The sequence below is a fragment of the Rhinoraja longicauda genome, chromosome 10 (assembly GCF_053455715.1).
Source record: "Rhinoraja longicauda isolate Sanriku21f chromosome 10, sRhiLon1.1, whole genome shotgun sequence".
NCBI classification, from domain to species: Eukaryota; Metazoa; Chordata; class Chondrichthyes; order Rajiformes; family Arhynchobatidae; genus Rhinoraja; species Rhinoraja longicauda.
Genome location: NC_135962.1, coordinates 13,723,018 through 13,750,018, shown reverse-complemented (window position 1 = coordinate 13,750,018; position 27,001 = coordinate 13,723,018). Strand labels below are relative to the sequence as shown.

At 48.0% G+C, this 27,001-nt stretch overlaps 1 long non-coding RNA gene across 2 annotated transcripts in view; it reads left to right on the top strand.

The window, feature by feature from the left end:
• Window positions 1-27,001, top strand: part of LOC144597610 (uncharacterized) — a 229,899-nt gene that overhangs the window by 69,904 nt on the left and 132,994 nt on the right. The window lies entirely within an intron of this gene.

The window sequence follows — 27,001 nt, the reverse complement described above, 5'->3', positions numbered from 1 at the left end:
TAACCCTGGAAAAGGGGCAGGCAGCCAGCTCGGGCAGAGCCCTCTGCTCTCTCTATATACCATAGAGCTCTTGAACACCTTGATGTCTTTTGAGCTCTCTCCATATACGATAACCACCAAGCCACGAGACCTATGGGTTCCGTGTTCTCACTTCTCTGTCTATATTATAACCACCAAACCACATGATGTGTGACTCCACTCCAGCTCTGTCTATGTTCCAACCCTTGAACCCCTCAAGGCCTCTCCCCCACTCTCTGAAATACAGCCTCAGGCCTTTTAATATACTTCCCAACGCTTTCTCTGTGTACCACCTGGACCCCTTTACATGCCCTGCCCCAGCTCTCTGTGTATAATCTAACACCTTAACACTTTGATCTGCCTCCCCAAGTTCGTGGTTTCAGTTCATGTTCTAAATTTCTAAGAGCACAATTTGGCCATTTGGCCCGTTCAAGTCTACTCCGCCATCCAATCATGGCTGATCTATCTTTCCCCCTGGGATGGAGAATGACATTCAGTCCTCGGGGCAGGTTCCATTTTATTTCTTGGAGTGTCGAAGACTAAGAGTGATCTTATTGAAGTGTATAAAATCATTAGGGCACAGATAGGATGAATGCACGCAGTTTACTCAGGGAAGGGGAAATCAAAAACTAGAGGGCATGGGTTTAAGGTGAGAGGGGAAAACTGTAATAGAAACCTGAGGAGCAACATTCGCACATAGATATGTATATGAATAAGCTGGTAGAGGAAGTGGTTGAGGCAGAAATTATATCAAATTATATCAACATTTAAAAGACATTTAAACAGATACACACGGATAGAAAAGATTTAGAGGGGTAATGGTCAAATGCGAGCAGATGGGACGAGTTTAGACTTTAAAAAAGTTTTATTGCCAGCCCTGATTTGTCCTGGTCTTTTTGCACTCTCCAGCTTTTCCCCCTACTTTCAGTCTGAAGAAGGATCCCAACCCGAAACGTCACACCCTTTATCTCCAGCGATGCTGCCTGACCCGCTGAGTTACTCCAGCACTTTGTGTCGACCATTAGTACAAACCAGCATCTGCAGTTCTTTGTTTCTTCATGAAAACGAGGGTGCCTGCTCACTTAGAGACGTAGACAATAGACAATAGACAATAGGTGCAGGAGGAGGCCATTCGGCCCTTCGAGCCAGCACCGCCATTCAATGTGATCATGGCTGATCATTCTCAATCAGTACCCCGTTCCTGCCTTCTCCCCATACCCCCTGACTCCGCTATCCTTAAGAGCTCTATCTAGCTCTCTCTTGAATGTATTGTGATACAGCGTGGAAAAGAGGCCCTTCGGTCCAACTTGCCCACACCGACCAACATGTGCCAACATTGCGATAGTGCCTGCTTTATCTGAGCATCATGGCGTGTATACTGTTCCTGGAACTTTGGAGTGACTCCTACCCGGAGTGCAGGCATTGAGCTCCTCTTTTGAGAGGGAGAGACGCAACCTCAGTCAGCCCTAACTAGCTTCAGACTGTGCAAGGCACGCACGTGGTCACAAATGCACATCATTTGTCCCAGAGCTCCCTCGAGAAGGAAGCTACCGGAAGACTGGAATACGACTCCGGAACGTCACAGGTTGAGGGGAGACTTAATTGAGTTACATAAAATGATGAGAGGCATAGATAGGCTAGACAGTCAGCACCTGATTCCCAGGGTGGAAATGTTCAACAATAGAGCACATAGTTCTAAAGTGAGAGGTGGAATGTTTAATGGATATGTGCAGGGCAGGTTTTTGCAGAGGAAGTGGTGGGGGCCTGAGACGCACTGCCAGGGGTGGTGGTGGGGACCTGAGACGCACTGCCAGGGGTGGTGGTGGGGGCCTGAGACGCACTGCCAGGGGTGGTGGTGGGGACCTGAGACGCACTGCCAGGGGTGGTGGTGGGGGCCTGAGACGCACTGCCAGGGGTGGTGGTGGGGACCTGAGACGCACTGCCAGGGGTGGTGGTGGGGGCCTGAGACGCACTGCCAGGGGTGGTGGTGGGGACCTGAGACGCACTGCCAGGGGTGGTGGTGGGGGCCTGAGACGCACTGCCAGGGGTGGTGGTGGGGACCTGAGACGCACTGCCAGGGGTGGTGGTGGGGGTTTGAGACGCACTGCCAGGGGTGGTGGTGGGGGCCTGAGACGCACTGCCAGGGGTGGTGGTGGGGGCCTGAGACGCACTGCCAGGGGTGGTGGTGGGGGCCTGAGACGCACTGCCAGGGGTGGTGGTGGGGGCCTGAGACGCACTGCCAGGGGTGGTGGTGGGGAGCCTGAGACGCACTGCCAGGGGTGGTGGTAGGGGCCTGAGACGCACTGCCAGGGGTGGTGGTGGGGGCAGGTACAATAGAGGCTTCCGAATAGGCACGTGGAAGTGCAGGGAATAGAGGGATATGGATCATGTACAGGCAGATGAGATCAGTTTGACCTGGCATCATGTTCGGCACAAACATTGTGGGCCGAAGGGACCATTCCTGTGCTGAACTGTTCTATGTTCTTAAGGAATTAACAAAAGGCTTGGTACAGATTTGCCATAAAGACCCTTATGGGTCTTGAAGACGAAAACTAATTATTTACACTTGAAAGATTCAGCAAATCTGTGAAATGAATGAATGATTTCCAGCAACTTTGGATTTTAACGGCATGTAGAGGCACATTCAGGGGTTTGTGGACTATAATGTATACAGAGAGCTAGAGAGGATGCATTTTGTGATGTTCAATGGTTACCCCTAAATAACTGAGATAGTTATATTAAAAAGAGTCATCATTGTAAAGTCCATAAGTGAGCACATTATAACTCCATTATTGTAATAGGAGGTGCAGCGGTAGAGTTGCTGCCTTATAGTGCCAGAGTCCCAGGTTTGATCCTAATTATGGGTGCTGTCTGTCCGGAGTTTGCATGTTCTCCCCGTGACAGCGTGGGTTTTCCTCAGATGCTCAAGTTATTTCCCACATTCCAAAGATGCACGGGTTTGTAGGTTAATTGGCTTTGTTAAAAATTGTAATTTGTCCCGTGTGTAGGATAGTGCTAGTGTATGGGGATCGCTGGTCGGTGCGGACTCGGTGAGCTAAAGGGCCTGTTTCAGCGCTGTATCTCCCAACTAAACTAAACTAAACTAAACTAATAACTCTTGGTTTAACCTCAACATGAGCTAGGACAGAAATGGGGTCCCATCACTCGTCCCCCCATGGAATGAGGCAGGTAGCCAAACAATCTTCCTTTGTCAAGCTTGAAGAAAACCTCCTCTGATTTTCTTTTCTGTGATCCTGCAGCAGTGTGGCTGTATGGCTACATTTTTTGCTTAGTTTAGTTTAGTTTAGTTTAGAGAGGCAACGCAGAAACAGGCCCTTCAGCCCACCAAGTCCACGCTGACCAGCGATCCCCGCACTATCCTACACACAGTAGGGACAATTTATGATTTTAGCCAGTCAATTAACCTACAGACATGTATGTCTTTGGAGTGTGGGAGGGAACTGGAGCACCCGGAGAAAACCCACGCGGGTCATGGTGAGAAGGTACAAACTCCGTACAGGCAGCAGCCCTAGTCAGGATCAAACGCGGGTCTCTGGTGCTGTAAGGCAGCAACTTGACCGCTGCGCCCCCATGCTTGCTCTGCGCGAATGTGCTTAGTTCAGTTGCGTACAGAAAGGGTTAACTATTTTCTGTTCTTGCAAGCGCGCCGCTCAATAACGGGTCAACGTCCTATTGGCAGCTTGTCGACAAGACTTCCCTTGAGGTTTGGGAGATGTACCCTTGCGGCGACACCTGGTTTCACCGCACACTTCCGTCACTGCCTCTGTGAGCAGTCACGTGGCGCAAGATCAAAGGCAAGTGAGAGTGAGGCAGGTCTGTGACTGGAGTGCTCACATCTAACCACTGTATGCACTCAGTCAAGGGCGCATCTCCTTGAGTTAGATCAAGGTTGGGGCTGTTGTACTTCGTGGTCCGGTACCTGTTGTACCTTTGTTGTGACTCTGGAAGGACCACGAGTACACATGTTTAAGATGTTATCATGGTGGAGCTTAACTCCAGGCTGTTTATTCCAAGGCCGCCTGGATCCTGAGTAGCCGCCTAATCACACCAATCACTTATATACACAGGCATACAAAGTAGTCCTTGTGCCAACAAAGTAGTCCTAGCAATATCACAACATCCCCCTTGTCTTATATATTACAACATCCCCCTTGTCTTATATAAAATCTTTGTCTTATATTTTTTTTTAAATTGTATCATTTTCTTTACCATTCTAGGTCTAAAATATATTTAACAAACAAAACCAAAACACCATTGCTTTTTGCAAACAAAACCAATAACACAACTAAACACAATTGCTTTTTTCGCCATCATGGTGGTCACTCCTCTGCGTGGGGTCACTCATCGCCGGGTGGTCATTCATCTCCGGGTGGTCACTCCACAGATATATACAATATATATACCAGAGCATCAAATATAATACATTAAGCTTTCAGTACACAGATCACTACACAGATCATTAAACACAAAATATTCATTTTGTTTCATATCTTCCCCTCAAGAAGACGTGCTGTGTAGATCAAACGTAGTGTAGGCTCTAGATGCTCCACCACCATGATTTGGCTCACAACGCTGGGCTTCCACTGCCGGGCTCCCACTGCTGGGCTGGCACTGCTGGCCTCCCACTGCTGGGCTCCCACTGCTGGGCTGGCACTGCTGGGCTCCCACTGCTGGGCTCCCACTGCTGGGCTGGCACGGCTGGGTTCCCACTGCTGGGTTGGCACTGCTGGGCTCCCACTGCTGTAATCGCGGTGTGATCGCGCCTCCGCTGCAGTGCACGCTGGCCCCGCCCACAGGTGCTCCCCGGCAGCTGCCGCTCAACATCGAACGCGCTGCCGCTGCGGTGCGCGATGGCCCCGCCCACAGGCGCTCCCGGCCGCTGCCGCGCAAATTTGAACGCGCTGCCGCTGCCACGGGCCCAGGGCCGTCCCGACTCTCCTGTCGCCGCGCCTGGGTGAGTATGTAGTGCCTCGGCCTTATCGGCCGCCGCACCTCCGCGGGTGGTCGGTCCCTCCGGTCGCCAACCCTCTCCGGTCGCTGCACGCCTCCCTGGGTGTCGGTCTCCCCCGGTCGCCACACACCTCCGTGGGTGTCGGTCTCCTCCGGGTCTCTCCCGGTCGCCGCACACCTCCGTGGGTGTCGGGTCTCCCGGTCTCTCCCCCGCGAAGCAGTCGCAGGCTCCTAATCTCGGGCCTGCACAGGTGCTGGGGCGCGATGTGGGCCTTCACACACCGCCCTTTGCAGCTTGCAGCGTCACGTCGGCAGCTCGCCGCTGACTACTGAGCAGGTAAGTATACCTACATATATTGGCCCCTTACCGAGCGGGAAACTTTTTTCGTTCTTTAGGGCTCTATCTTTTCTTCCAGTTAACCTTTTTGCTGGGTTCCTTTTCGTTAACCTTCTTTCTTTTTTCTTTTTTTATGCACTTGTTAACCTTTTTTCTTGTTTTTTTTGTTGTTTTCCTTTTCTAGGCTAAACACCCAAACCGCTGCCACCATGTTGTACTTTGTAGTCCGGTACCTGTTGTACCTTTGTTGTGACTCTGGAAGGACCACGAGTACACATGTTTAAGATGTTATCATGGTGGAGCTTAACTCCAGGCTGTTTATTCCAAGGCCGCCTGGATCCAGAGTGGCCGCCTAATCACACCAATCACTTATATACACAGGCATACAAAGTAGTCCTTGTGACCAACAAGGTAGTCCTAGCAATATCACAACAGGGGCCAGCACAAATCAACCAGAGCTCCCATTACACGATCTCATCCGATCAGACTTCAGTGATTCTTGAATGTGTTTGTGCAGTAAAATGGCTTTGAAAAACAAATTGATTGCAATGCCTTTTTGGAACATGGAGCATTGAAAAGTTCAGTACAGGAACGGGTCCTAATGCCCACAATGTGAACACGCTAAACTCAACTCATCTGCCTGCATGTGATCTATGCAATGGGAGCTTGAGAGGGGCTCTCACCTATTTCAAATAGCAGACACAGAAATACCACATGAATGCATTGCATTTATCCTTGAGCAACATCAAACATAGAACAGTACAGCACAGGAACAGGCCCTTCTGAACCACAATGTACTTGCTGAACATGATGAACTTGCTGAACCAAGTTAACCTAATCTCATCTGCCTGCAAGTGATCTATATCCCTCCATTCCACTTACATCCATGTGCCTATCTAAAATTATCTTACATGCCACTGTCATATCTGCCTTCATCTCCATCCATCTACGGCCATATTAGCCTGAAAATACCCGATCTCATCTGATCGAGGAAGCTAAGCAGGTTCAGGCCTGGTTAGCACTTGGATGGGTTTCCACCTGGGCCCACCGAGGATGCGCCAACTAATGATCACCCGTACACTAAACACCAGGGGCAACTTTGACAGAGGCCTATTAACATAGAAACCTGCATGTCTTTGGGATGTGGGAAGAAACCGGAGCACCCAGAGAAAACCCACGTGGTCACAGGGAGAACGTGTGAACTCCGTCCAGACAGAACCCCGTAGTCAGGATTGAACTGGGAACTCTGGTGCCGTAAGGCACCAACTCTACCGCTGTGTCCTGTGCTGCCTTTATCACTCTGCCTACTGTATATGAGTTGTCATTTTCAGGGAGCTAAGGACTCGGACCGAAAAAGATCCCTCTGTACATTAATGCTACAATGAGTCTTGCCATTAACTCCATATTTTCCCGTTTACATTCGATGCACCTATGTTTTGGAGGGTAATGGCCTACCAATGTTTCCGACTTTGATAAGTTTCAGACAGCTACCGGTGATTAGAGAAATACTTTTCTGAAGGAAAGCTGTTGAGAAGGGGAGAGCATCTTCTCAAAAGGAAATCCCTTCAAATTAACAGATCCCTGTCCACTATCTGCCTTCGACCTTTGGGTAGTTTAGTTTAGTTTAGTTTAGTTCAGTTCAGTTCAGTTCAGTTCAGTTCAGTTCAGTTCAGTTCAGTTCAGTTCAGTTCTGTTCAATTCAATTCAGTTTAGTTTAGTTTAGTTCAGTTCAGTTCAGTTTAGTTTAGTTTAGTTTAGTTTAGTTTAGTTCAGTTTAGTTTAGTTCAGTTTAGTTTAGTTTAGTTCAGTTCAGTTTAGTTCAGTTCAGTTTAGTTTCATTTAGTTCAGTTTAGTTTAGTTTAGTTTCATTTGGAAATACAGCATGAAAACAGGCCCACCAAGTCCACGCCGACCAGTGATCCCCGCACACTAACACTATCCTACACACACCAGGGGCAATTTACAACTTTACCAAAGCCAATTAACCTACAAACCTGTATGTCTTTGGAGTGTGAGAGGAAACTGGAGCACCCAGAGAAAACCCACGTGGTCACAGGGAGAATGTACAAACTCCTTACAGACAGCAGCTGTAGTCAGGATGGAACCTGGATTTCTGGCACTGTAAGGCAGTGACTCTACTTCTGTGCCACTGTGCTGCCACTTCCATGGGTAGAGCTGGCAAAATTCCTTTTGTTAGATCAGTTTGTTCCTGACATCTCGGCTGGTAGTTCATGTTGAAGATATCACAGCAGCCTTCTAGCCTGTACTCAAAGTAGCAGTTACGCCCAGTAAAAACTGTACCTCATCCTCATCTCCTCTTCAAGTGGTTCCTCCAAATCATAGTTATCTTGCTTCCATTGCTGTTCCCTGGATTCTGAGGTGACTGATAAGCCAGGGTGGGCCGCATTGACTCTTCTACAGGTGAGGCAGGGAATGCCCGATGGACAGGTCGTTTGTGAGGTGGTACAACCTTTTGGCAGAACAATTATATCACCTTGCTATGTCTCTGTGCTAAAAAAATTACATTGTTTCTCTGTGTGCTGCCACCATTTGAAGTCAAGATTCCAAACACCATCCTAACTGCTCAATTTCCATTCATGTGTATGAAGGAACTGCAGATAGCTGGTTTGAACTGAAGAAGACATAAGACATAAGAAGCTGGAGTAATTCAGTGGGTCAGACAGCATCTCTGGTGAAAAGGAATAGGTGACCTTTCGGGTTGAGACCCTTCTCCATAGTCTACAAAATTAATGGGACAAAGGCATCATGTGCCATTGCTTGAGAAGGGCTCTCACCGACTTTAGTTTAGTTTAGTTTAGTTTAGACACACAAGTGGGGAAAACATGCCCATCGACCCACCGAGCCCGCACCGACCAGCGATCCCCGCACATTAATACTATCCTTCACACATTAGAGACAATTTTACAATTATACCAATCTAATTAACCTACAAAACCTGTACGTCTTTGGAGTGTGAGGTGAAACAGAAGATCTCGGAGAAAACCCACGCGATCACATCCACAGACAACATCCATAGTTGGGATCGAACCCGAGTCTCTGACGCTGCAAGCGCTGTAAGGCAGCGTCTCTACCGCTGCACCACCGTGCCGGACAAGCAGCACACACAGGAATACCATGTGGGTGCATTGCACGCACTCTTGATCAACATAGAAAACAGACCAAGATGTATCCATCTCAGTTCATGATGTTTTCCTGAACGCATCAACCCTTTCTTATGTGACGAGGTCCTATATTTACATTTGCGAATGGTTTCAGGTGAAACCAGTGATCAGCTTGGGATGTTTCTTGGACATTGGTCACTTTGCAACTCAGCAACATTTATAAATTGGTTTGTGGAGAAAGGAGTGAGTGCCAGCGGTAAGTGCAAGGTGAGGCGGGCAGTTCATTGCATCAAGCGCTTTGTTTTGTCCACGTTATTGCCGAGGCTTGGCACGCAGTAGCCGTTAAGGCAGGGTGCAGGTAACTCTAGACAGATGTCTCTGCAGCTCTAGTGTGCACAAGATACCACACACAGAGACTGGTGGCTGCTGTTTACTGAAACCCGATACGACACAGCACCTTTGGAGACATGTAGAATGTGATCCGATGGACACCTGCCTGGGTCTCTACCTGTAAGGCAGCAACTCTACCACTGTGCTACCGTGTCACCCTCGGTTGGCATTGACTTAATGGACCGAAGGGCCTATATCCACACTCCATCTCTTTGTGTCTGACTCCAAAAGAACCCATGGCAATGTTTTGAGGGAGGGGTATTCCTGGTGGCCAGTTCAGTATTGATCAACATGACTAAGAACAGGTGATCTGGGGTTATCTCCACACATTTACAAAACAGTGGCTGAACTTCACTGATTGCAGAGTGCCTTGAATAACTTTCCAACAGGATCGTGCAGGGAATGACTGTGCTGGGAAACAAGGGATTTAGAGTCCATGCAGGAGTGCGGCACTAAGGTAAACGATCAGCCATGATCTTACTGAATGGCCATTTCTGCTCATGGTCAGGGTGGCGTATCGGTAGAGCCACTGCCTTACAGTGCCAGAGACCCGGGTTCCATCCTGACTACAGCCACATGTCTGTACGGAGTTTGCCAGACAAGCACCCATTGTGCCTGCGTGGGTTTTCTCTGTGATCTTCAGATTCCTCCCACACTCCAAAGACGTACGGGTTTGTAGGTTGATTAGCTTGGTGTAAATGTAAAATTGCCCCTAGTGTGTGTTAGTGTGTATAGGATAGTGTTAATGTGCAGGGATGGCTGGACGGTGCGGACTCAGTGGGCCGAAGGGCCTGTTTCCGCGATGTATCTCTAAACCAAACTAAACTAAACTAAACTAAACTAAACTAAACTAAATTAAGAATGCTGTCTAATGGCTCTTGTGGATGGTGGGCAAGGACATTGGGTGGAAAGAATGACAAGGATAGAGGGATGCAGAAGAACCACTTGAAACAATGTCACAGCACTGCATAATGGAACGATGTCAAAATGTTGCTGGGGTGGTGACTCAAAGCTCCGTAGAACAGGTGCAGCCAGAGGAGAAGAATGCATGGTGAGCCACCAGGCTACACTGTTGCAGTGGCTACCACTGAGAACGGACAAATGGGCAGGGAAGCTGGCATCTTCAGGCGGGCAGCAGGCAATGGGAGATGGTTGCACGAGCTTCCCTTGCTCATATAAAATATTAAGCTCTCAAGGGATTGGACAGGCTAGATGCAGGAAAAATGTTCCCCGTGTTGGGGGAGTCCAGAACCAGGGATCACAGTTTAAGAATATGGGGTAGGCCATTTAGGACTGAGATGAGGAAAAACGTTTTTCACCCAGAGAGTTGTGAATCCGGGGAATTCTCTGCCACAGAAGGCAATGGAGGCCAATTCACTGGATGTTTTCAAGAGAGAGTTAGATATAGCTCTTAGGTCTAACGGAATCGAGGGATATGGGGGAAAAAGCAGGAACCGGGAACTGATTCTGGATAATCAGCCATGATCATATTGAATGGCGGTGCTGGCTCAAAGGGCCGAATGGCCTACTCCTGCATCTATTTTCTATGTTTCTATGATGCCACTATTAGCAAGAAAATATACTTTGTGGCAAGGTTTTGGCAGTAAGTGAGAATTCCACTAGGTCCCTGAGCACAGCTCCTGATTGCACTACTCACAATCTGACAGTGTACCACGAGCGCCTAGCTTCTCAGCTGGAAACAAAACTCTCACCGACCTCTCCCTCTCTCCCGCACAAGCCAAACGTGTATTGACAAGTTCTGTCATTACAAGTGTCACTAATAACCTTATTTACTTGTAAACACATGTGCCGCCGTGCGTTAAGATACACCAGCCGCACAGTGCCAGACTGGAGTGATGCATTGTCTTTTATAAGCTGAGCAGCAGTTGTCACCCAAGCGTATGTGAGGAGCAGCGTATGTACCAGGCAGGAGTCTGCCACTCCCCCTTAACCAGCTTGTTGTCCTTCTTAACACATGAGAACCCCCCTCCTTTGAAAATGCAGACACAAAAAACTGCAGATGCTGGTTTACACAGAAGGTTATGAAGTGTTGGAGCAACTCAGTGGGTCAGCAGCGTCTCTGGAGAACATGGATTGGTGATGTTTCGGGTCGGGACCCTTCTTCAGAGTGATGGCACTGTGGCGCAGCGGTAGAGTTGCTGCCTTAAAGCGCCAGAGACCCGGGTTCGATCCTGACTCTGGTTGCTCTCTGTACAGAGTTTGTACGTTCTCCCTATACCCATGTGAGTTTTCTCCAGGTGCTCCGGTTTCCTCCCACACTCCAAAGACGTACAGGTTTGTAGGTTAATTGGCTTGGTATAAGTGTAAATTGTCCCTAGTGTGTGTAGAATAGTGTTGATGTGTGGGGATCACTGGTTGGTGTGGAATCAGTGAGCCATCTAGGCCACAGCTAACAATGGCCTGTTTCTTTTATCATCATTACTTTTTTGCATATCTTTCATTCAGTTGTTCTATATCTCTCTACATCACCAAATTTATCTCTCATGTCCCTTTCCCCTGACTCTCTGTCTGAAGAAGGGTCTTGTCCCGAAACGTCACCTATTCCTTTACGGGCGGTCACGGTGGCGCAGCGGTAGAGTTGCTGCCTTACTGCGAATGCAGCGCCGGAGACTCAGGTTCGATCCTGACTACGGGCGCCGTCTGTACGGAGTTTGTACGTTCTTCCCGTGACCTGCGTGGGTTTTCTCCGAGATCTCGGTTTCCTCCCACACTCCAAAGACGTACAGGTTTGTAGGTTAATTGACTGGGTAAATGTAAAAAATGTCCCTAGTGTGTGTAGGATAGTGTTAATGTGTGGGGATCGCTGGGCGGCGCGGACTCGGTGGGCTGAAGGGCCTGTTTCCGCGCAGTATCTCTAAATCTAAAAAAAAATCTAAAAATCTCCAGAGATGCTGTCTGGCCCGCTGAGTTACTCCAGATGTTTGTGTCTATCTTTCCACATCCACTCTATCTAGGCCTTTCATTATCCACAGGTTTCAATGGGAACCCCCCCCCCCATCATCTTTCTAAACTCCAGTGAGTACAAGCCCAGAGCCTTCAAGAAGATCATTTGGTCTATTAACTTCCTATCAGATCTATGTAAGAACAATCTAATCCTTTGCCATTTGCCTCTATCTAGGCCTCTTGTGAGCAAGGCCAGAGAAGATCCAACAGCACAATGGCCATGATAGGAATATTGTTAATATAGTAATAGTGGGTTTAGCAGTACCACTTGGCACATGGGAGCTCAGAACATGACTTCATTTTATTTTCATGGGTGGTGGGAATGTGGGTTGAGTTCAGCTGTGTTTACAGTGGTGTTAGTCACTTTTAATTGAGGGGTAATTGGTAGTTTGCATCAAAATTCGAGGTAACGCAGAAGAGCTGACTAACATCTGCAGGCGAAGCTTACCATGCACAATCTACTCTTCCTTTGTGAGCAACCTGTCAAGAAACAGTAAACAGGACTGATGCAAAAGGCAGAGGGGGTGCCCGTTGGCAACTAAAAATAGGTATAAAGGTTAGCGAAGGTCAGAAAAATAGAGCTCATATCTCGAGAGATAGAATTGAAAAGCATTCTGGATAGGATATGTTTAGAGGGATATGGGCCCCACACAGGCAGGTGAGCTGAATTTAGTTTATTGTCACTGGTACAGTGAAAAGCTTTTGTTGCGTGTTAACCAGTCAGCGGAAAGACACTACATGATTACAATCGAGCCATCCACAGTGTACAGATACATGATGAAAGGGAATATCGTGAACAATGTTTAGTGCAAGATAAAGTCCAGTAAAGTCCGATCAAAGATAGTCCAAGGATCTCCAAAGAGGTAGACAGTAGTTCAGTACTGTTCTCTGGTTGTGGTAGGATGGTTCAGTTGCCTGATAACAGCTGGGAAGAAACTGTCCCTGAACCTAGAGGTGTGTGTTTTCACACTTCTATACCTTTTGCCCGATGGGAGAGGGGAGAGAGGGAGTGGCCTGGGTGTGACACATCTTTGATTATGCTGGTGGCCTTGCCGAGGCAGCGTGAGGTGTAAATGGATTCAATGGAAGGGAGGTTGGTCTGTGTGGTGGTCTGGGCTGCGCCCATAATTCACTGCAATTTCTTGTGGTCTTGGATGGAGCTGTTCCCTAACCATGCTGTGATACATCCCGATAAAATGCTTTCTATGGCACATCTGTAGAAGTTGGTGAGAGTTGTTGGGGACATGCTGAACTTCCTAAACATTCTAAGGAAGTAGAGGCTAGTAGAAGGTGGGCCTAGTGTAGATGAGACATGTTGTTCGGTGTGGGCAAGTTGGGCCGAAGGGCCTGTTTCCACACTGTATGACTCTTTGCCTCTCTGACTCCAACAGAAAAACTTGCACTTAACACTTCAAACACTGGCTGGAAAAGAGCAGGAGTTCAGAGTAAAGATTGACATTATAAAATAGGACATAGTTGCCAGAGAAAGAGCAAATGTTATTCACATAGATAGCAGAACTGAAAGGTTATAATAATCTGGAAAAACAAAACCATTTGGAATTTTACTGAAGTGGACAGAATGTTGAAAGCCAACCTAGAAGTGGTCCTCTTGTGAAACATTTCAAAATTATGAATTAAAAAAATAGATGTAGATAAATTGACAATGACACAGGAAAACAATGCTGGAGGATTTTGGGCCTTAATGCCACTTGGAGTGGTTAAGGAAAATTGCAGCGATGTGCTTAATAATCTAACTGCCTTAATATGAGTGATCTCTTGGGATTCATAGAGTCATAGAGTCATAGAGTCAGACAGTGTGGAAACAGGCCCTTCGACCCAACTTGCCCATGCCGACCGACATTCCTCATCCACACTAGTCCCACCTGCCTACATTTGGCCCATATCCCTCTAAAACTATTCGATCCATGTACCTGTCTAACTGTTTCTTAAATGCTGTGCTAACACCTGCCTGAACAACTTCCTCCAACAGCTCATTCCATACACCTACCACCCATTGTGCAAAAAGGGTCATCTGAAGTTAATGTCTCACCTGATAACTCTCCGAAGTTTACAGCCATTTACAAAAAGTTGCTGGGTCCTACCTGGACGTTGGCGTGAGGTCCAGTCCATAGCACCTCCGCACCTGAGTCTGACCTTGCACACCTGTACCCAAGCTTGACACGCCTGAGCTGAGGCCATTCAGGCTGCAGGCTCCAGTTACTGTGTGCACGCTCGATGTCAGAGTTGGTGAGAGTTGCCAGGTGGGGAGAAGTGAAAGACAAACAACACGAGGAAACGAGGAACTGATATGATCAATCTAGATACGGTAAATATGGGCCTTCAACTCAGTGCATTTAGAATAATTGAGTCCTGACATTGCACAATCCACTTCATTGCTTGACATTTCTTTTACTCTTTAGACAATATTTTGAAAGGCACTGGTTGTTTCTGAGGTTATGGTGGGACAAGGTAAGATAGGGAGGCTCGAGAGAGTCTGAAGCAGATAATAAAACCTAGTTTAGTTTAGTTTAGAGATATGGCAAGGAAACAGGCCCTTCAGCCCACCGAATCCGTGCAGACAGACAGCACTCACCCATACACGAGTTCTATCCTACACACTAGGTGTCATTTACAGAAGCCAATTAACCTACAAACCTACACGTCTTTGGAGTGTGGGAGGAAATCGGAGCACCCGGAGAAAATCCACGTGGTCACAGGGAGAACGTACAAACTCTGTACTGACAACACCCATTGTCAGGATCGAACCTGGCACTATAACGCAGCAACTCTACCGCTGCGTCACCGTACCACAATAGAGTAATAAGTATTTGAATGCCAGACCACCTTAACAGCTGAATATTTTTCTGTTATACTGGGGCAAATGAAATCTGGCAATTGGGAGGAAGGCCTCTCCATGGGGGCAGCACGGTGGTGTAGCGGTAGAGTTGCTGCCTTACAGTGCCAGAGAGCCGGGTTCCATCTTGACTATGGGTGCTGTCTGCACGGAGTTTGTACGTTCTCTCCGTGACCATTTGGGTTTCCTCTGGGTGCTCCCAATTCCTCCCACACAACAAAGACGCACAGGTTTGTAGGTTAATTGGCTTTGGTAATAATTGGGAATTGTCCCTCATGTGTAGGATAGTGCTAGTGTATGGGGATCGTTGGTCGGCATGGACTCAGTGTGCCGAAGTGCCTGTACCTCTAAACTAAAGTGGCACGAGCACAACGTTCCTGCTCATCTTGCTTGTCAGGGAGCATGAAACAAACAAAGCTATCAAACTTGCCTTGCCTTGCCTTGCCTTTGCTGCCTGCTATTTCCCTGTGGTGAATAACAGGCAATCCCATTGTGGTGAAGTCAAAAACTAGTTGTATTGCCAAGGGCACCAGTAGTCATGCCTGTCTCTGCTGATATTAAAAGCCTCACCCAGAGACAGAGCGACCACCGTAAAGAAAAATCACAGAGGTCATCAAATGCAATGGGTAGGCTTCAAATTTGGGTGACTCTGCTATTTTAACCCGTTTCCACAAGTGGAACAGGCATTAAAATCAAGACCAGTCCATCTCTGGGATGCGGTTACAAGATGTTTCTGAGAATAAAGACTGAACTTCACGTTGCGAAGGTCAGCGAGCGGCTCGGCCAAAGAAACAAGCCTTCCGCGAAAGTAAAATGACAACCACAACACAGAAGCAAGTGTGCAGGAAGGAACTGCAGATGCTGGTTTAAACTGAAGATAGACACAAAAAGCTGGAGTAACTCAGCGGGACAGGCAGCATCTCTGGAGAGAAGGAATGGGTGACGTTTTGGGTCGAGACACAAGCAAGTATTCTTCAGAGACAAGGATGTGCAGCCTGAGGCTGTGAGTCTCAAACCAAATTGGACTACAAAGAAATGCGGGTCTGCCAAGTGGTATTTGATCAATGACCCTCTGATCCCTCATCAAAGTCAACCTCAGTTTTATCCGTGACTGATGTCAACAAATTAGGGTTGGTTGCCAACACTAGTTTGGACATTTGCCTGGTGATTTCATCATACACTCCTGACCCACCCAATCACACTTTTTTTCCCCATCACTGATAATTTTGGCAAATAGGAAGAGTTTCACGAATTGAAAGGAAAAGCACTCTTTTCTTAAAATGTAATTTCTCCTTGGCTTGTCACATTTACTCTGTGCTGTACCTAGATTGGGTTTAGTTTAGTTTAGTTTAGAGATGCCAAGTGGAAACAGGCCCCTCGGCCGACCAGCGACCCCCACACACTAACACGATCTTACACACACTAAGGTCAATTTACAATTACACCAAGCCAATTAATCTACAAACTTGTACGTCTTTGAAGTGTGGGAAGAAACCGTAAATCCTGGACAAAACCCACGCAGGTCACAGGGAGAACGTACAAACTCCATACAGACAACACTTGTATTCAGGATCAAACCCGGGTCTCTGGTGCTGGTTTAGTTTAGTTTGGCTTAGTTTAGTTTAGTTTAGTTTAATTTAGTGACACAGAGTGGAAACAGACCCTGTGGACCACTGAGTCCACATTGACCATCTAACACCTGTTAACACTAGTTTTATGTTACCTCACTTTCACACTATGGGCAATTTACAGAGGCCAGCACGACTTTGAGATGTGGGAGGAAACCAAAGCACCCAGAGGAAACCACGCGGTCACAGGCAGATAGTGCAAACTTCATACAGACGGTGCCCGTGGTCAGGATCGAACCCGAGTCTCTGACGCTGTGAGGCAACGGTTCTACCGCTGCACCACTGTGCCGCCCCCTTCTTCAGTTCCTGGAATCAGTTCAGTTCCAGGTCTTCAGTTCCTGAAATCTCTTGGACAATTCTGGATATTTGGCAATATCAAGAAAGTCAGGGTGGAGAAGCAAGCAATTAGAGTGTCCTTATAGCTGTGGAAAGATGAAATAATCCATTGTGGTTTCCACGAATGGCGCTTTCAAGGCAATAGAAACAACAAGCTCCTGGTCAGCACATGCTCACTTGGTTTTCAAAAAACACAAAATGCTGAAAGTACTCTAAAGGCCAGTATTTTCCTTTAGATTGCTATTGAGGCAAGGCCTTCTGAGACTCTGGTAACAGCAACCAGTAATGAAAACTGCAGGACAATTGCCAATTGAGCCTACAACATTGTGCTCACACAAGTGGAATACATATTCCCTCTGTGTCCAGAAAATATCCTAGACTGTAAATGGGATTGAATTTCATTAAATCAGAGTTGTAGAGCTGAGTGAGATACAGTATAGCTCTATGGCCCATTAACTCCATGCCAACTCTTTTGCCTATCTACACTACACTGTGGGTGGCGCAGTGGCATAGCTGGTAAAGCTGCTGACTCACAGCACCAAAGACACAATTTTGGGGTCTCAGGTTCTGTCTGTGTGGAGTTTGCACGTTCTCTCTGTGACCAGTGACCAGTGTACCTGTGACCTCCAAAGACGTACAGGTATGTAGGTTAATTGGCTGGGCAAATATTTTAAAAAATTAAAAAATTGTCCCTAGTGGGTGTAGGATAGTGTTAGTGTGCGGGGATCGCTGGGCGGCGCGGACCCGGTGGGCCGAAGGGCCTGTTTCTGCGCTGTATCTCTAAAATCGAAAAAATCTAAAAATAAATAATTAAAACCACATGTGTTTCCTGCAGGTGCTCCGGCCTCCTCCCACATCCCAAAGACGTGCGGGTTTATAAGTTAATTGGCCTCTGTAAATTGTCCCTGGTGTATAGGGAGTAGATGAGAAAATAGGATAGAACAGAACTAATTGCGAATGGGTGAACGATGTCTGGCATGGACTAGGTGGGCTGAAGGGCCTGTTTCCGTGCTGCATTGTTAATCTAAAAAAACTTGAAAAGCACTAATTCCAATAACCTACATTCGGCCCATGTCCCTCTATGCCTCGTACATTCGTGCCGGTCTGAGTGCCTCCACCACCTCTTCCCAACAGCACAAATCCAAAATTAGGAAAGTGTGAACCAACTTTCTCTTACAATATGTCCGTAGAGTCAGAGAGAAGCAGGTATCTAGAGATAACTTACAGATAAACCATCTTGTTGAGTGTCAGAATGACCTACTCCAGTTCCTATCTTCCTACGTTCCTACAAGGAGCGACTTGTTGCGAGCTTTTAATAAGTGGAGTTTGACAGAGTTAACATAGAGAAGGTATTTCCATGGAACTTGCAAAAGTTAACTGGAGTAGGTTGTTTGCGGGCCAAGGGTCATCCAGCAAGCGGGAGGTTTTTAAAAAGTGAGATGCTGAGAGTTCAAGGAGGAAGGACCTCTGGATGACAAGCAATATTGAAGCTCTGGTCAACATAAAGATGGCATAGGCCAGGTACTAGCAGGAGGGATCTAGTAGTGAATCCCTGGAGAGGTATACTGGAGGCGGGAGTATACTGAAGAAGGAAATCAGAAGGACAAAAAAGAGGCACGAGATATCTTTGGTGGAGAAGGTAAAGTAGAACACAAAAGAGATTTTATCCGTATACTAGACCAAGTGGACCCGTTGGGTCCATTCCTCGTAGAGGGGGGGCAGGGAAGGGGAGAGGGTGTGACTGAGAGGGTGAGCCCTGGACCCAAAGTCTCTCCTGTATTGGTGTAGCACCCTCCATTCCCACCCCCCCGCACTCAATCCCCCTTATGCCGCCTCCTCCCCCCACTGACCCACTCCATCCCCCCTAGCCCACCCCAACGCCCCTCCCCTGCCCCCACCCCAGTCCCACTGCCCTGCCTCTACCCCGATTCCCCCTTCCTCACCCCTATTCCCCCCTCCCCTGACCCCCACTCTCCCCTCCTCCCCACCCCTACTCTCTCCTGTCCCCCCTCCCCCCAACCCGTTCTTTCTCCCCTCCTCCCCCACCCCCACTCTCCTCGACCCCCACCCGCACTCTCTCACTTAACATTGACATGGATCCCCGTTGGCCAATTGTTCTGTTTCGGTGCAGTACAATACACAGAGTCCTGGGCACAACTACACAAAACAAACGGAGCAGGCCTAGGTCACTCAGCCCATCAAACCCACCCCACAAATCAGTAAGATCATGGCTGATTCGCCTCAGCCTTCAACTCCTTTTCTGTGTCAGTTGCCCACTGCCCTCAATTCCCTTAATTTACAAAGATGAACTTACCCCTTTTTGAAATACCCCTGATGCTCTGGGATAGAGGAATCTAGACACAGAATCATGACTGAGATGAAATCCCTATGCACCTCAGTTTAAACTGATCATCCCCTTAGCTTGTAACTGTGGTCCCTCGTTCAAGTTTTTCCCACCAGTGGGAAGATCTCAATATTACATTAGTTTAGAAATACAGAGCGGAAACAGGCCCTTCGGTCCGCGCCGACCAGCGATCCCCGCACATTAACACCATCCTACACCCACTAGGGACAATTTTTACATATACCAAGCCAATTAACCTACAAACCCGCACGTCTTTGGAGTGTGGGAGGAAACCAAAGATCTTGGGGAAAACCCACGCAGGTCACGGGGAGAACGTACAAACTCTGCACAGAGAGGACCCGTGGTCGGGATCGAACCCGGATCTCCGGTGCTGCATTCGCTGTAAGGCAGCAATTCTACCGCTGCGCCACTGTGGCCGCCTACTGTGTGTCTACTGTGTTTCTGCATCAATCGACAGGAATACTCTCTGTTGGAAGCCAATTCAGAATCAAATATTGCTCATTGCGATATTCGAAGTGTATCCCCATTTATGTTTTGGCCTGTGATGGCCAAGGCCAAGACTCAATACGGCAGCTTGTATTTATCAAACGGCTAAAGGGATTTTCAATGGAATGCTAACAAACAAAAGGACTATGCCAGGAGATATCAGAGGAAGCACAAAATTCAATAAAATGATGGGCCTTCAGAAGTGGTTTAAGCGAAAGAAAAAGTATCAGTGTTTTGGTAGAGAATTCCTGAGGCTAGTAAGCTTAGTTTAGTTAGATTAGTTTATTGCCACATGTACAGCAAAAATGTTGTTGTGTGCTAACCTGTCAGCTGAAAGACCATACATGATTACAATCAAGCCATCCATGGTGTCCAGATACATGATAAGGGGAATAACATTTAGTACAAGGTAAAGTCCAGCAAAGTCCGATTAATGATAGTCCAAGGCTCTCCAAAAAGGTAGATAGTAGCTCAGAACCACTCTCTCTAGTTGTTGGTAGGATGGTTGAGAGATGAAGACACCGTCGTTAGTGATGAAGCACTGAAATTCAGAGCTGTTTGGACTGCCGGGAAAGATAGAGCAACGAGACTTTGGAGGAAAGCAGTGCTGGAGAAGGCGTAGAGTTTTGGAGGGTCACGGTCACAGTCACGCGTGAATAAACTTGATCACAAGAATGTTCAAATCGAAGAGATGCCAGGACAGGAGCCTTCGTAAATGGGCAGACACTCAGGTGAGCAGCCAACTCCCAGAGTGCACGATCAGCTAATGGGGAATGGAGTTGGATTTGTCGACCTTGTGAGAACACCGTCTCTTGTGTGAAGCTAATTTAGAAGAATGCTAACAGATGCTATTTTTTGCTCTTTGGTTTGTGCTGTTGTGTTGGTGCTGTTATTTAATTGTACCTAACACACGCCCAAGTGCACCGAGCAAAGCCTGGCTAATGATCTAATGAGTGAGCTTAATCCGTAATTTGCGTTTGTGTCAACAGAATGCAAGAAAACCTGTTTTAATAAAAGAACAGTTTACCGATTGCTACATCCCATTCCCTCATTCTGCTCTCCCCACCCTGCACGGATCCATCAAGAAATAATAATTAACTGGTTCTTATTGTTAAAAAGATCACAACAGAGAGCCTCTTGTAGAAGCATATAAAATTCTTAAAGGATTGGACAGGCTAGATGCAGGAAAAAAATGTTCTTGATGTTGGGGGAATCCAGAACCAGGGGTCACAGTTAGTGGCGTATCTAGGATATGGCAGGAATGGCACGTGCCCTGGGCGCCACTTGAAGGGGGCGCCAATGAGCAGTTTCTATTCAAGTCAGGCAAGCCATCCTCTGGGTGCTCCAGGATTCCTTCCACACTCCAAAGATGTGCAGGTTTGTGGATTAGTTGGCTTGTAAAATTGCCCATAGTGTGTAGGATGGACCTAGATTGTCGGTTGGCACCGACTTTGGCCCGATGGCCCACTTTCCACGCTCTATCTCTAAACTAAGGGTCCTGACCCAAAATGCCACCTGCCAATTCCCTCCCCTGTTGCTGCCTCATCCGCTGAGTTCTTCCAACACTTTTTTTTCATGCTCAAGATGCCAGTAAAGTGCCATTGAAGGCAGGGAGCGACCGACCGACCGACCAAGTGATGGACGGCGAGCAGCCTGCTGGCAGCATTCGCCGAGGGGAGTGCGGGCGGAGGGCGGGCGCCAGGCCCGCCGCACCCGGGAGGCGGCTGCTTTGCTGGGCGGTGGCGGCACTGGGCCATGGGCAGCGGCCCCGGCTGTACACTACAGGGCACTACACAGGCTGTGCGGATTGGGGAGAGGGCTGAGGGCTGTGACATGTGGTAGGCCGGCCGGCCTTGCCGGGCCTACAGTGGCCAGCAGGAGTGAGGAGATCGGGGAGCTGATCGAGCATTTCTCCAGGCACCATTACCGGGCGAAGGAGAGCAACCCCAAGTTAACGACACCCGCGCATCGCAGTCACGAACACAAGGCAGAGTCAGGTAGTCATGGAGCTAAATAGCACCAAGAACAGACCATTCGGTCGACCTCAACCATGCTGACCAAGCTGGTGTAGAAAGGAACTGCAGATGCTGGTTTACACCAAAGATGGACACAAAGTGCAGGAGTAACTCAGCATGTCTGACAGTATCTCTGGAAAAAAGAAATAGGTAATGTTTCGGGTCGAGACCCTTCTTCCGACAGAGAGTCAGGGGAAATTATGGTAATTATTATGGTAAAGTTATTATGGTAAAGTTATCTAAAAGATGGGTATCAGATGTGTGGGCAGGGGCGCAATTTCAGTGGTTGCCATAGGCACTATTTTCCGTAGTTACGCCCTGGTCACAGTTTAAGAATAAGGGGAGGCCATTTAGGACTGAGCTGAAGAAAAACTTTTTCACCCAGAGAGTTGTGAATCTGTGGAATTCTCTGCCACAGGGGGCAGTGGAGGCTAATTCACTGGGTGTTTTCAAGAGAGAGTTAGATATAGCTCTTAGGGCTAAAGGAATCAAGGGATATGGGGGAAAAGCAGGAACGGGGTACTGATTTTAGATTATCAGTCATGATCATATTGAATGGCAGTGCTGGCTCGAATGGCCGAATACAACTGCACCTATTTTTTTATGTTTCCAAGTTTTCTAAATGATGACTAGGAGAGGATTATGTTTCATCGTTGCTTGTTCTCCTAGCCCTCCACTACGCTTTTCTCGAAAGAACCTGTTTGTATTTGGTTTACAATAATGATACATTTTTACGGGACGTCGATGAGATAGCATCTCTTTAATTTTGGTCAGTGTATTACAAGAGTAATAAATGTGCATTGGAGGCAGTGCTGAGAAAATTGCTGGGCTGATTCCCGCGATGAATAGGTTGATTTATGAAGTGCGGTTGAACAGATTGGGCCTTTACTCACTGACGTTTAGAAAAAAGGAGAGGTTATCTTTTTGAATCGTGTTGGATTCTGAATCGGGATTCACGGAAAGGGCCTCCTCCATTGGCAGAGTGAGGCCACACGCAAATTGGGAAAACAGCACCTCATATTTTGCTTGGGCAACTTACAACCCAGCTGCATGAATATTGATTTCTCTCATTTCAATTAACTCTTCCCCCCCTCCCCCACCCTAGTTGTCCTACTAGTTCCACTGTCCGTACCCTTGTATCCCTCTCGCTAGCACATCTTCCCCAGCCAACAATGGGCCATTATGGACTCCACCCTTCCTGAGGTCATCTGGTGCCTACCCTGATTTGATCTGGCCTTTTCACGCCTCGAGTTTCACCCCCCCTCCCCCCACCCCACTTCCCCTCACCTCTAATCTTTCAGTCTGAAGGAGAGTTCCGACCTGAAACGGTGCCTATTCCTTTTCTCCAGACCCGCATAAACCAGCATCTGCAATTCCTTCCGAAATGGAATGGATGTCGAGAGATTGTTGCTCCCGGCGGAGATATCGACAGCCGGGAAACCTGTTTTCAGAATAAGAGGTCATCCATTTCAGAAGGAGACGCAGACTAACTTCTTTTCTGGGAGGGTTTTGAACCTTTGGAATTCTCCAACTCAGCCAGTTGTGGATATGGAGTCAATGAGAATTGGCCAGGTGGAAATTGGCAGACATTTGAATGATATGGGATCCTGGGGGGGATGGAGAGAGAGCCAGAAGGGGTTGTTGAGGCCATGTTTGGATCCAATGTTATCTTTCCCGTGTTCCTTGTTGTTACATTGCACGGTGACACAGACATTTGTGGCAAAGTGGGAATGGGATAGAGAATGGTGTCTCCACAGCTTTATTGCAGCTCTTCTGCTGTGATTCCTCAATGAAAGTAGAAAGATCTTGCATTAATAACAACTGGTTTTACAGGCTCAATCTGTACCCCAAAGTGCTTCACAACCAAGGAAAAACTATTAAACACACACACACTGTGCTAAAGCACCAGACACAGTTGGTACAACCTCAGCATCAGACATCTGATAAAGACCAGATAACCTGGCCTTTGTTGTAAAATTGTTGTTATTGTTGTTAATATGCTGCCTGACCCGCTGTCAAAAGTTGCATTCACTCCGTTGGACGTATAGAGCAGTAGTACGCGGAGACATTACACAGAGACGCCAGTTTGGCGCCTTATTCAAGTCCCAGTCGTTGTCAGTGCAGAGTTCTGCACTTACAACAGGTAGCTCCTCCGTTAATGGACACAAAATGCTGGAGTAACACAGCGGGGCAGACAGTATCTCTGGAGAGAAGGAATGGATGATGTTTCATGTCAGAGGTTGTGGGGAGAAGGCAGGAGAATGGGGTTAGGAGGGAGAAATAGATCAGCCGTGATTGAATGGCGGAGTAGACTTGATGGGCCGAATGGCCTAATTCTACTCCTATTCCTTATGACGTTTTGGGTCTAGACCCTTCTTCAGACCGGAAACGTCACCTATATCCTTCTCTCCAGAAATGCTGCCTGTCCCGTTGAGTTACTCCAACATTTTGTGTCTATCTCCAGTGTAAACCAGCATCTGCAGTTCCTGCCTACATATTTCATCTGCTCCTCCGTTACCTTGCTTTCCACTGAATCCTTTTCCAGTCCAATTGCTGATGATCACCACTCAGCTGACCATCCTCTCCAATCCTGGCCTGGTCCCCGTCTCTACATCCCACACCCACACCACATCCTGCACAGCATGTAAGAGAGGGAGGGAAATCAAGGATCTCTTGAACTGATGGTTGAAAACCATTCAGTTGCATATCAAGGAGCCTGTGCACTCACTAGTTGGCACGAGAAGATACAGTAGAGTGACATAAAGAATCAATGGCTTCAATAGTGCTTTTATTGTCACTTGTGCAAATGCACAGTGAAATCTTTTACTTACATACGGTCCAGTAATGCATTTCCATGCTTAAGTACAATCCCCGATGAGCAAACTGTACAGGAATAATGCACTGAGCACTCATGCGTGAGGCACCATGTTTTGATGCCATTTTGAAATTCTAGTCCGAGCTCTAGGTCTTATGAGCGGTGCCCATTCCAGGCAAGCCCCAGGCTGCTGCGGGCCTCCTGCCATTGCCTTCCTTGGGTGTGTGGATCGACCGGCGATCTCCTTGCACGTTCACCTTTGTGCCCTGGAGGTGTCTCTTGCAGCCAACATTGAGGGCGCGGTGGGCCAGACCCCGGTTCCCTCTCCTCCTGGTCTTCGGGGAACGAGCAGCGGTCAGCTCAGTGTCTTCCCCCCTTCAGGCCGCGCGCGGCGGGCTGGGAGTTTCTGGGTGTGGACTGGGAGGTGTCAGAGGATATGGGGAGAAGAAGAAGAATGGGGTTAGGAGGGAGAGATAGCTCAGCCATGATTGAATGTCGGAGCAGACTTGATGGGCCGAATGGCCTAATTCTTCTCCTATTCCTTGTGATCTGATGACTTCTGCCATGCAGATAATCAAGAGCAGCAGAATAGCCGGGAGAAGGGAGTTCTTCTTAAAACCTCCTGGAATTTCCTTCGGTCAAAGTCCATGCCTTCCACCAAAGGTGTGGTGGGCCTGGTGGTAGGTTGAAAATGAACAAGTGAACACATGGGTATGGAACAGGAGCTCGTTCTATTATATTTATATTCATGTGTTGGCCCTGATAGAAAATCGTCTCGTTGGTATTCCCTCCCCCCTCTCCATGGGCATCAACTTGATGCAGTCAGACAGCACAATGAAAACGTTGTTTTGTTACTGCAATTAGGGCAGCCTGAGGCAAATTACTGTGCGACACTAGGTTTTGCTGGAGGCTGAGGTAAAGATTATTCTAATGACTGTCATCATGGGATTAAGTAACATCTGTACCAGGCTTCTATCCTTCATTGCTCACTAGAAAACCCCTGCTAATTCCTGCACAGTGACGGCCAGCCTACTTGTTTACAGCGGCAGAGTGAATGCTCTTTCCAGAGATGATTTCCAATGACGTCCCATTTATAATACTCAGAAACAATGCAAGACTCTAGACAGAGCCCAGTCCAGCTGCAATTAGTGTAGGAAGGAACTGCAGATGCTGGTATAGACCAAAGATCGACACCAAAGTGCTGGAGTAACTCAGCGGGTCAGGCAACATCTCTGGCGAAAAAGGGTGGGTGACATTTTGGGTCGGGACCATTCTTCAGAATGAATGCTGCTTCTCCAGAGATTCTCCAGAGATTCTCCAGAGAGTCCACTCTGCCTGACCCGCTGAGTCACTCCAGCACTTTGTGTCCAGCTATAACGTGTGTCGTTCAGCTTCGTTTAGAGATACAGCGCGGAAACAGACCCTTTGGCCTACCGAGTCCGCGCCGACCAGCGATCCCCACACACTAACACTATTCTACACTATTTACCATTTTTTACCGAAGCCAATTAACCTACAAACCTGTACGTCTTTGGAGTGCGGGAGGATACTGGAGCACCTGGAGAAAACCCATCCAGGTGACGGGGAGAACGTACAAACTCCGTACAGACGGCACACCCGGTCAGGATCGAACCTGGGTCTCTGGTGCTGTGAGGCAGCAACTCTACTGCTGCACCACCGTGCCACCCTTTGTCTGCCCAGAAAAGCAAGCCTGTCTGGGTGACAGTAATACAGAAATCAGTCAGAGAGAAACTTAATTCCAGTTGGAGTCACCCCTCAAACAAAGTCAGGTTGTTGAAATGATTGGAGGCTGTTGTCTCAGCCCCAAGACCTTGCCGTAGGAGTCCGTTAGGGCAGTGTCCTCTGCTCAACCATCTTCAGCTGTTTCACAAATGATCTTCCTTGCATTGCCACGTCGGAGGTAAGGTGCGAACAATGTTCGATATCATTCACAACTCCTCAAAAACTGAAATAGCTCCTGCCTGCATGCAGCAAGATCTGGCCAGCATCCTGGTTTGTGTTTCAGGCGTGTTTCAGGGCTGAGAGCTTTAGTGTTTAGAGATACAGCCTAGAAACAGGCCCTTGGTCCACAGAGTCCACGTCAACCATTGATTACCTGTTCACACTAGGGCCATGCCACCCCACTTTCTCAACCGCTCCCTGCACACTAGGGGCAATGTACAGAGGCCAGATAACCGACAAACCCGCACGTCTTTGGCATGTGGGAGGAAACCGGAGCACCCGGAAGAAACCCACGCAGTCACAGGAAGAACATGCCAACTCCACGCAGACAGCACCCGAGGTCAGGATCGAACCCGGGTCTCTGGCGCTGTGAGGCAGCAGCTCTACCAACTGCGCCACCATGACAATTGGTCAGCAATACATGAGGCAGAGAAATGCAAAGCAATGACTGTTTCCAACAGGAGGGTTGCTAATCATCTGCTTTCGACATACAATGGCAATGCCATCACCCAGTTCCCTTCATCATCTCGTGGGGTTGCCATTGAGCAGAACCTTAACTGGATCAACCAGGCTAGGTCGGAGGCTGGGTATCCTGCGGTGGATGACGCACGTCCTGACTCCTCAATGCTTTACATCCCTCCAAAGGGCAGAAGCCAAGGTTCTGATGAAATATTCACCTTTTGGGAAAAAGTGTGAACATGCACACCTCCAGATTCAGGGACAGTTTCTTCCCAGCTG